Genomic DNA, 10,259 nt, shown 5'->3' on the forward strand with positions numbered 1-10,259 from the left:
GCTAATACTGGATGTAAATCAACTTGCTTACAAATATCCTGGCTTAATTTTTCCAGGAGCACCAGTGGTCTAGTGGTTAGAGCAGGTGTACTCTAATCTGGACAAACCAGGTTTGATTCCCCGCCATGCCACCTGAGCTGTGGAGGCTTTATCTGGGGAATTCAGATTAGCCTGTACACGCCAACACATGTCAGCTGGGTGACCTTGGGCCAGTCACAATTCTTCTGAGCTCTCTCAGCCCCATTTACCTCTCAAGGTGTTTGTTGTGAGTGGGGAAGGATAAGGAGTTTGTAAGCCCCATTGAGTCTCCTATAGGAGAGAGAAGGGGGATATAAATCCAACTCTTCTTCTTAATCTGTGGACTGGGCAGCTTTCTGTTTGTGAAAGCCAGTATGACGTGCTGGTGTTAAAATTGACCCTTAGAGCAGAGTGTCTTATTGCCAAGATATTTTACATCATATAAAAACTGGATCTACATTTAGAGGAACTTTAGAGGCGCATATTGCATAAAGTAAGTGGAAGAAAGGAATTCTCACAATGATGGACATTGGTCTGTCATTGTGAGAATTCCTTTCTACTTTATTCTTCCCAGTATTCCAGAACACATCCACATCTCATGCCATACAATTTCACATCCTTTGTCCTGGAAGATCAGGCCTGACTGTCTGAGGCTGTTTTTAGCACAGCACAATTACACCTGGGTTGATCCGGAATCATATATACCTGGGCTATTTTATTCCAGTTTCTGCGTATGCATGGTTCCCCGCTTCTGCCCAGGAGCAGAGTTGGTAATGCTCCAGTTTGCTCTGCATGACCCAGACTTCTATATTTGCTTCAGAAGCACTTCTGAGCATGCCCAGTGTCCAGTGTTGTGATTGGCTGTTGCTTTTGAGTGGCAGCTTGAATGGACGTCAGGCAGGGAGATCAGCCAGCTGGATAGGAACAATACACCTGGTGTGCCCCGATTGCTGTTTTTGTGTATGTGCTGTGGGAATGGAAGACATTGATCTGTGTTTTTAATGGTTTAACATTTTGCTGTCAGAAGGAGAAAACTAGTGAATAGGTCTGCTAATTGATTTAAAATAAAACTTGTACTGAGGAAAATAGACGAAGTGATTGTTCTGATTGACTGTTGCTTTTGAGTGGCAGCTGCAGGCACCTGTGAGCTTGCCCAATATCCCGTGTTTTGATTAGCTTCTGTAAGTGGCAGCTTGAATGAACGTCAGGCGGGGAGATCAGCTGGCTGGGTGGGAAAAATAAACCGATCCTGCTCCTGATTAGTTTTTGCATGGCACAGGCAAAAGCAGCATCACACCAGGATTTTTAAAAAGAACTTCCAGACTGGCAATTTTTGAAAATCCCGGGCTAAAGTAAATATCACGGGGGGGGGGGGGGGGCGCACTGGGGTAGACCCTGTGTAGCTTCGGGAGCCATGCAGAATTCCCAGCTGTACAGGGATATTTTCCGTGCTCACCCTGAGATATTTTGACAGTGTAAAAACAGCCTGAGTAACACTCTCTTCCCTGCTTCACCACTACGCATTCTTAATTGACAGACAATACAACTGTGTATATTCCCTCAAAAGTGAGTCCAATTGTGTTCAATGACTCTTACGCCCACATAAGTTTACCTATGATCGCTGTTTCTTAAGTAGTTGGTTAATGACCCAGTTTGAATATACATAGTTTGTGTCTTTTGATATTAGTGTGTTACTTTTTCCTCCTCAGACAAATCTTACAACATATTTTCTCACTCTGTGTCTTACTTGTTCCCCCTCAGATCAAATCTTACAACATCTCTTCTCACTCTGTTTTTGCAGTCACATTGAGTTTGTAAAAGATGGGCTAAAATATATGCGCCTGAAGTTCTACATTGAAGGCTCAGAGAAAGGAAAACAAGGGACAGTTCATCTGGAAGTGAAAGAGGTACAATAGCTATAAATTAACTTGAGCCAAAGCATTATTTGATTCTTAAATGATTATGAATTTTTTAAAAATCATACTTCCATTTCCGCTTTGTTTTTTACAGAATCCTGAAAGTGGAAAATATGAATATCGTTACATATTTGTGGATATTGATGTCTACCCTAGGAGAACTATAATAATTGAAGACAATAGATAAAGAACCAATTGGAAGAACCCATTATTATTGGGACCCTTCTTCTGTGCCACAATAATGCTTAATAAGTTAACAAAAGTGGGATGGATAAACAAATGAGACCCAGAAGGTTATTTTATATCTTCGTGTAATATCAGCATCATGCTAGTGGAACGAATGATTTATATCTACTTCTGTGAATGAAGTACTCAGAGTAGGAATATGTTTTTAATAGGAAGTGCAAACAGTGTTGATACACTGAATATAAATTGGCAGCAAACTGTGACAACAGCAAAGCTGTCAAAGAACTGTTAGTGATAATTTTACAACATATACATCAGACACTCTCTTCTACAATTTCAGGATAATTTTTCCACTTCACTATGGACTGCATATCTTTAGTACAAAAAAATGCAACTTGCCAAATGTGTAGAAAATCCATATTGTACTTTTGTGACCAGTATTTGAATACATAGTCAAATGTATTCAGGGGAGGGCGGTCTATAAGCCCAGTAAATAAAATAAATATTATGGTACAGAATTTCTGATTGGATGTTACTCTTTTTAGTAACATAACTGTCCTGAATAAAAAAATTGTGATTTTTTTTCCTAGTAATTCCAAATTGTATTCAGTCCTTCATTAGATCCTTTATTAGCTACTGCCTTGGCACTATTTTCTCTCATTCTTGTCTGTTGTTCTTTGGTTATTTACATAAACAATCCAGAGCAATTAGGGTCTATTTATGATTTATTTACAGAATGTATATCCAGCTTTTCAATCCTTACAAGAGCCATATGGCTAACGTACATGCATGATAAAATTACATTATAACGCCATTAAATCAAAAAACCTCTCCTAAATAAATATCAATAAAAACAATTAAAAACAGAGCTAAAATACATATGAAACATAAAAACATTGGTAACAAAACAAGGAACACTGAGGGAATGCCAAACTTAAAGTCTCCACTTGCTGGCAGAAGACTGCAACTGAAGGAAACAGACTAATCTCCCTGGGGATAGACTTCCAGAGCTAGCGTAGGTGGGCCATGATGGGAGTGCTGTGGTCTCTACAAGCTACTCCAGTCAACATTGAAGTTTCTGAACATTTTTAAGAGCAGCTCCATGTAGACTGTAATGGAGTAATCTAATCTAGATGCAACAAGGGCCTGCACCCCAGTAATCAGATCTTTTCTGCCCTGGAAAGGCTGACTAACCAGTTGAAGCTAGTTAAAGGTACTCCTAGTCAAAGTTACCAGCAGTAGGTCTGAGTTGTATAGCATTCCCAGATGACAATGTTCCTTCAGCAAGAGTACTATCCTGTCCAGAATGGGTGACATCTTAAATCCTGGGTCAGAAATTCCACCATTAGCACTTCTGACTTGTCAGGATTAAGCTTCAGTTTGTTAGCCACATCCACTCCAAACCTGCCCCAGGCACCAGTTCAATGTATCTACAGCTTTCTTGGGATCAACTGGAAGCATGAGATAGAGCTGAGCATCATCCATATATTAATGACAGTCCCACCCAAGTCTCTGAATACTTGTACCCAGCAGTTGCATGAAGATGTTAAAGAATGCAGGGGACAAGATAGAACCTTGCAGGAACCCATAGGCACCAGCCTATGAAACCTACCGTCCAGGTAGGACCAGAACCGCTGCAGAATGTTGTCTCCTAATCCCAGTCCTGATAGTTTGTCCAGAATGATACCATGGTTGGTGGTATCCAAAGCAACTGAGAAATCCAGGAGAATCAACACAGTCACACTTTCTCAGTCCATCTTTCAGGGCTCCCAAGACTGTTTCAGTCTCGTGTGTGATCCTATGAATTAGTGTCCCCCCAAATATCCTATTGTTAACAGCCTTCCTCAGGTCTTGCAACTGAAGGCAGAGGTTTCCTTGATTGAATTAATTCTTATTTTTGGTCTTCCCCTTCTTACCTCTGAGTTTTCCAAGCATTTTTGCCCTTTCCAGTGTCTCTTGTGACTCTTCTCAAAATGTAACCAAGGTATGATAGCCTCAGTTTAGTCATTTTAGTTTCTTGTGAGAGTTTAAGCCTACTGATTTGTCTTTTTGACAGGCCAAGATATCCATAAACTCTTTTCCAACACCACTTCTACTTTCTTCCTGTCAGCTGTGTTCATTGTCTACAACCATACATAGTAATAGAGAATACTATGGTATGATATACATTCTGGTCACCAGTGACACATTCTTACACCAGAATTTTTCTAGGTCCTTCATGGCAGCCTGTCTCAGTCTCCTGATTTTTTGGTTGATGATGGCACCAAGGAATGGATAATCTTGATCAATTTCAAACCCAGATTGAAAGGAGTCAAACAAATTTGCCTCAGCCAGGAAAACCTGAAGTTGTCCAGTCACCACCTGATCAATCAGGAATGGAACATTTGAGATTGGACAATAATTATTGAGATCCTCAGGCTTCTTTAGACATGGATGCACCACAGTCTGATTTAAGGCTAGGGCATCCGCCTCTGCTCTTATCTGATAAATAGTATTGAGGCAAACAAAGTCAGTGTAGACAGTTGGCAATGTCAATCAATAATATAGTGATCCCAGCAGTCAGGGGTTACAGAGTCATATCAGTCTGTATGCTAATGCTATTGAGGGGAAACAAAGCAGGTTGAAGCAGTATTTGTCCTCACTCCCAGCAGGTATTACTAAAAGGTAAAATGCCTTTTGATGTTGCCGAAATGGTGGAGATGCTGCAGTCATCCACTTTTTCAACTCATCCCCTGCAAAGTTTGAATTGTTCATCTGAAAATGGACAGTGTAGTATCCAACAAACAGTTTATCTGTTGCTTGGTCTGAATATAACCAAAGAATATTGCCATCTAGTGGTGCTTATGGCAAATTTTATCACTTAACAGTTCAATTCTAAACAGAAGTTACAGCCTGACTTCTGTGAACTGGTTACTCTATTTAGGATTGCACCGTTGATTCCTTTTCAGCTTATCTTGGCCGTCTGTTTATGTGACAAAATGTAGTTTTGTAATACAGTTTTGTTTAATAATGAGTTTCACAGTTATTTAATTCAGACAAAGTGAGATAAAAGTTTTACCAATTAGTCTTAAGAACAGTAGGATCATGTTTTCCCACTACACATCATGGGTTGTTTTTGCTGAGATTTTTTTACTGTCAAGTCACAGCTGACTTATGGTGAGGCCACAGGGTTTTCAAGGCAAGAGACAACCCTGATATTTCTTGGAAGTCTCCCATCCAAATACTTGCGAAGGTTGATCCTGCTTAGCTTCTGAAAAGCCTGCATACAAGTGGGGGTGCATGCTCAGATCTAGAATTCACACATACTATGAATGGCCAAAGGACCAATATTTATACCCCAAATTGGGTCCTGAGGTAGTATGAGGTAAACTGGCAGGAAAGCTAGAGACAAAGAATTGATTGGTTTACTGGGGTCCCTACAAAAAGACAGGAGAGGTTTGATGCCTCCTCAGAACCCAAGAGAACGCCTGGGCTATTCTCTTGAATAGCGATTGATGTCTGAGATGGGTACAAATAAGGTAAGTAATTGTCTGCTCAAAGCACTGATTAAATCATTCTAGGATGACACATTGAGAATTAGTTTGCTCTATTGTCTAGTCAGGCACATCTTGGGGCCAGGGGGAAACTACAGCTGATAATTGCCTTTCTGCCTAGGCTTGACACACAAGATAGATCCCAAGAGTCTCTGAAAGGCATCCATTTTGTGGGGAGCTGTGTCCTGTTCTTTTGCCAGCCTTTGATCCCCATGCCTTCATGGCATCCCTTAGCGGGATGAGGGGTCTGACTGCTTGCAATTGGGCAGGGCAGAGAAGTAGACAGATGTAGGTGGCACAACAAACATAAAAGACTACAAAAACTACTTCAGGTGCATTCCTTCAGGAAACACCGGTGGTCTGGAAAAACGGGGAAAACAAAAAAATAAGTGTTTGTGTGTGCTTTGATCAAAGAGCCTTTAATGTGAAATGAGATGCAGTTTCCCCTCACATCTGGTATTAAACACCAGCCATTTAGGGGATATTTTGGCCCTCACATTCTTGGTGTTTTAAAGTCAGGAGATTGCTGCCTCATGATTCGGGTCTGTTTAAACCAAAGGGTTATATTTAGTGTGCACCTATAACTCACATTGGTGGGGGGCCAGGAGACTAGGTAAAAGTCTTAGATTCTGACCAATGAGAGCCAAGTTAAAGTCTGCACTTGGCAATGAAGTTTACTGGGTTCCTATGTACCACTTATTTGCATCCAAATGTACTTTGTAGGTTTGTTGGGATGACACCACAATATGGGCTCCATGGAAGAAAGATAGAATCAGAGTATATGCATAGACAGTAGCAGTGCAATCTACAAGGGTTGGGTCCAAAAGCCTGTGGAGGCAGCTCCCAAATGCAAAAGCTGCCACGGCACCATCATTCCTCCTCCATGAGAGCCCATGCCAGCACAGATAGGAGTGTTCTGGGGGGAGTTCCCAGGGGCAGAGCTGACTTCAGTCAGCTTCCTGAGGGCTTTCAACCTGGGAACACCCCCTTCAGCTGCTGGCGACTTACACCAAGGGTAGCCCATTGGCATCAAACAGTGAATTTTGGGCTTTTGCACAGTTTTCACATTTTTCCCTCTTTCCCATGCCTCTGCATTCCTCTTTGAAGGTGCTGCAACTAAACCATCCCCAGCCACCGCAAAACTGTCCTGCTGCCCTCCTCCCCGGGATTCAGCTGCCTATGTGCAGACCAGTTAAGCCAATAAATAATCATCTGTGGTTCTCATTATGAGAGGATCAATGTAGCAGATTAGATGCTGATACTTTTATTCTAGTTCTAAATGACCAGTTCAGTGGCTGTTTAAAATGTGCTGAGAGTCTGATTTAAACTAAATATAATTATGTACCTTCCAGATTAATTTGAGATGCCACCAAAAGTTGGCTGTCTCAGAATATATGATTGTATGATATATATTTATAGTGTGATAACTGCCTTGTCTCTTCGAGCTAATAATCACAGCAGCTATAAATCCTTTTTAAAAATCTGTTTTGACATATTCTTTCTGCAATGTTCTTGTACTAGCACAATCAGAAACCTGTGGGTTTTTTCCTCTCAAGAGGCAGTTCCTAGCTGCAAAGTCAATTCATCAGAATAAAGCACAAGCAAGTTGGCTTCAAGTAGACTCCTCAATCGATTTCTAGGCTGGATTAAGCTTTCCTCTTCATTGCCTATTGACTTGACATGCTTCAATAAATTACACAAGGGATTCCAACCCTATGGAATCATATTCAAGATATAGCAGTTAGATAATTTGCCAGCAGAAAGAAATTGGTTGGGTGATCACAAACTGCCAGTAGCCAATACAAAATATGAGCTTGCCAACTTTTTGTTTGTATGGTCAAACCAAATGGCAGCTTGGGACTGCCTTCTATAATTCAAGATACTATATCTATTTAGAAAATATCTAAGCTGTCACTCCACAGAACCTGCATTAAGTGAAACCCCCACATGGTGGATTGCCAGTGAATGATGTGGAGAGTGCAGCTCCAATACAGAGTTCTTTGGTAAGAAGGGATGTTTGTTCAGATAGTTAAAAGAATCAAAAAGTGAACAGGAGCAGCTATTTTAATTAATTCTAATATTTACTCAACACAAAGATTATCTCCCCTGCCAATAAAAACACACAAAAAATACATCATATGACTGTAACTTGTATGTGATCATTCCAACTTTTATTTAATAGAACACTTGGAGAAAAAAAGCTTCGTTTTGCATCAGAATAAATACAGAAACCCAATTTTAAAATTATAATTTAACATTATAATGAAAATTGTGTCTATTTATTTATTGAATTTTCACCCCACCCATTCCCAAAAGGTATCATGTTGTACCTTAGTGTCTGGTTTAGAATTCACAGAAGTCAGAAAATGAGACAGAGAGCTTAAATGGCATGGAGGTTTTCTTTTTTGTCCTCCTATTTTTGCCAGTAGAGGACCTCCTATTTTTGCCAGTATTTAACATTTAACATGTGGCAATTTGATCCTGCAGAAGAAACAGAAGTTTAAGGAAAGTTAAAGAAGATTTTGGATTTTGCCAATAAGATTCTGTTTTGTATTGTCGAAGACTTTCATGGCCGGAATCACTTGGGTGCTGTGTGGTTTCTGGGCTGTATGGCCGTGTTCCAGCAGCATTCTCTCCTGACGTTTCGCCTGCATCTGTGGCTGGCATCTTCAGAGGATCTGATGTTGGGAAAGGAAGTGGACTATATATACCTGTTGGAGTGTCCAGGGTGGGTGAAGAAACATTGTCTGTGAGTAACAAAGAAGACAGCCAGGTCAATAGGTGAGGGCATCTGAATAGAAGTATGAGTAACAATGAAGTCTATAGCATGGGAGTAACAATGAAGATAGCAAGGTCAATAGGTGGGAGCATCTGAATAGAAGTATCCTGGCCTTTGTTTCCTTTGTCTATAGACATCCTATGTTTGTGTGGAACTGATTTGTCACTGTCTTGACTCTAGTATTTTTCAACACTGGCAGCCAAGTTCTGTTCATTTTCATGGTTTCTTCCTTACTGTTGAAATTGTCAATGTGCTTGTGGATTTCAATGGCTTCTCTGTGTAGTCTGACATAGTGGTTGTCAGAGTGGTCCAGAATTTCTGTGTTTTCAAATAATATTCTATGTCCAGGTTGGTTTATCATGTGTTCTGCTATTGCTGATTTTTCTGGCTGAAATAGTCTGCAGTCCCTTTCGTGTTCTTTGATACGTGTCTGAGCGCTATGTTTGGTGGTTCCTATGTAGACTTGTCCACAGCTGCATGGTGGGTCAACACACACCAGTTGTCTCCAAAGGGGCTACTCCAAAGGAGATTATGCCCTTGGAGTAGTCCAAGTAAGAGGACTTGCTAATTTATTACATTGCTTTTAGAGACTTTGAAAGCCATGAGGAATAATATAAACATTTTTAGAAGAAAATGTTGTAGAGGAACTGCTTGTTGGATATGTTCCAGTTACTTGTGAAGTCTCCACTGCTCAGGATTTTGTGCTCCTACTACATTTTTATGGCATAGTATTTCTTGGGATTTAAATAAAAAGTACACTGCATTTTTCATAAAAAACAAAGTAATATAAACTGACTACAAATAAGAGCTACCACACAGTAGAAGAAGAAGAATTTACTATGGTTGAAGACCAAAGTTTGCATCTAAGTACAATATATATACAGTTCAGTTATATAAAAATCAAAGGTACTTATACCTGTATTATCTTATCTTATCATCAATAAACTGGTAAAATGTTAACAATGTTATAAAATTGGTAAAATAATTTAGAATTTACAAAGCACTACCTACCCCTCCAATCAAGTCAGATCTGGTGCTACAGAATCTATACGCTATACCACAGAATTTAGTCACAAGTTTTATAACTTGTGGGTGTTTAATAGGGAAAATATTGGTTCTTGCTGAATCAGGATAAAAGAAACAAAAATGTAAAAGCAGTTTAATCACATTGTTCAGCAACACTAAATTGCAATAGACAACCCAAATGTATTATCTGTCAGAGAAGCAACTACCGCAAGTCCAACAAATAAACAAAAATCTACTGAGTCTTTTAAATATGCATTGAGACATCTATCAATCTAAATTTGCAATCGCAGCCTATCCTACCAATAGAAGAATTTGAAATTTATACTCTCTCCTGTAAGGAGACTCAAAGCAGTTTATAAACTCCTTCATTCCTCTCCCCACAACAGATACCTTGTGAAGTAGGTGGGGCTGAGAGAGTTCTGAGAGAAGTGTGACTAGCACAAGGTCACACAGCAGGCTTCATGTGAAGGAGCAGGGAACAAAACCAGTTCACCAGATAACAGTCCACTGCTCATGCAGACGAGTGGAGAATCAAACCTGTTCTCCAGATCAGTGTCTACCACTCTGGCTCTCATATAACTGATAGATTTATGCACCTTGTTACTGTTAGATTTCGTTTAGAGTCATGGATATGCCCAGTAGTGTGTGTGAATGCAGTTTGTAGAAACTTCTCCAGAGACAAAAATGTAAAAGGTAAAACTTACATTTATTCAATCATCTTCAGTTCACAACTTTGTTCCAAGAAAAGGTAGATAGAAAGAACCCTAGACTAAAGAGATTACTTTCCCTATGACAAGTGGG

General features: G+C 40.0%; 1 long non-coding RNA gene across 1 annotated transcript; it reads left to right on the forward strand.

The window, feature by feature from the left end:
* The first annotated feature begins 1,321 nt into the window (after positions 1–1,321).
* Positions 1,322–2,713, forward strand: LOC125424793. The gene is made up of 2 exons (XR_007243289.1): positions 1,322–1,925; positions 2,029–2,713. It is a non-coding gene; the product is annotated as an uncharacterized LOC125424793 (long non-coding RNA).
* The last annotated feature ends 7,546 nt before the right edge of the window (positions 2,714–10,259 follow it).

The sequence above is a fragment of the Sphaerodactylus townsendi genome, unplaced genomic scaffold, assembly GCF_021028975.2.
Source record: "Sphaerodactylus townsendi isolate TG3544 unplaced genomic scaffold, MPM_Stown_v2.3 scaffold_1008, whole genome shotgun sequence".
Classification (NCBI taxonomy): domain Eukaryota; kingdom Metazoa; phylum Chordata; class Lepidosauria; order Squamata; family Sphaerodactylidae; genus Sphaerodactylus; species Sphaerodactylus townsendi.